We start from the raw sequence: 1,070 nt of genomic DNA on the forward strand, positions 1-1,070 counted from the left end.
TAAAGTATAGCAAGTGATGAGGAGTCTGGTTGATGAAGAACAATGGGTTGTAATTCAAACGTTTGATTGAGGCATTTTGAGTATAGTCGCATTTATTATAGTCGCTTCTCGGAAAATTCATAGACCCTATGCAAAAATGGCTGCCTTTAAATGATTCCTTTGTTCATATTCAAAATAGCCAGACTAACCTCGTTCGGGATAACAAATTCTTTAGAATTTTTGTCTCAAAAACGAGGTTAGTTGGGCTATTTTTAATATGAACAAAAGAATAATTTAAAGGCAGCCATTTTTGCATAGGGTCTATATTTGCCACTGTAACCGAAGTGTCAAATAGGGGGAGAGTAGTGTCGGAAGCGTGACATAGCATGAAATAACGTGACAAGAAAGCACTACCATTATCGTTATTAAGTGAAAGACAATCTCCATTGAACATTGAACCTTTGATTGCGAAACAGTGAAATAAGATCGTTGTTTTTGGTGTGTGAAAAAAAATAGGAAACCGAAGGAATCTGTAATCAGGGAAAGCAACACTAAACCAATTTAAGACATAAACCTGTGATTTATTTGTCGGATGCCCGTTCCTCACAGTACAGTTTGATTGATATTTGTGTAAGTTCGATTTATATGTATGCGGTTCGATTTATTTGTGTACGGTTCTATTTACTTTTTGCTGTTTTGAAATTAAATGAACGAGTTTCGCTTTATTTGTGCGCGTTTAATATTGTATGAACGCCTTTTGAAGATTTTGTCCGTAACGTAACGCCATAAATTACTCTATTTCCTCACATATCTTATTCCTGTCACCCGCCGCCCCCGCCCCCGCAGCCATGACGGTGGCGGTGTAGGAGTGGTAAACGGCTAAGCTACATAATTCCGGAATTTTTGGGGGGAATTTTAGGAAAAAAATTGACAATTTCGAGAACTCTAGAGCGATTTGAACTTTCAACTGGCATGTTGGAAACTTTTCACAGGCAAAATCGTTAACAAAACGTGTTTTTTTGTATTCCAACCTACCAGGAGAGGGGTCCGTCCGTTCATATCCATTTCTTATCAGCGGTTATTCACTAAAA

Source organism: Montipora foliosa, chromosome 6 (genome assembly GCF_036669935.1).
Source record: "Montipora foliosa isolate CH-2021 chromosome 6, ASM3666993v2, whole genome shotgun sequence".
Lineage (NCBI taxonomy): Eukaryota > Metazoa > Cnidaria > Anthozoa > Scleractinia > Acroporidae > Montipora > Montipora foliosa.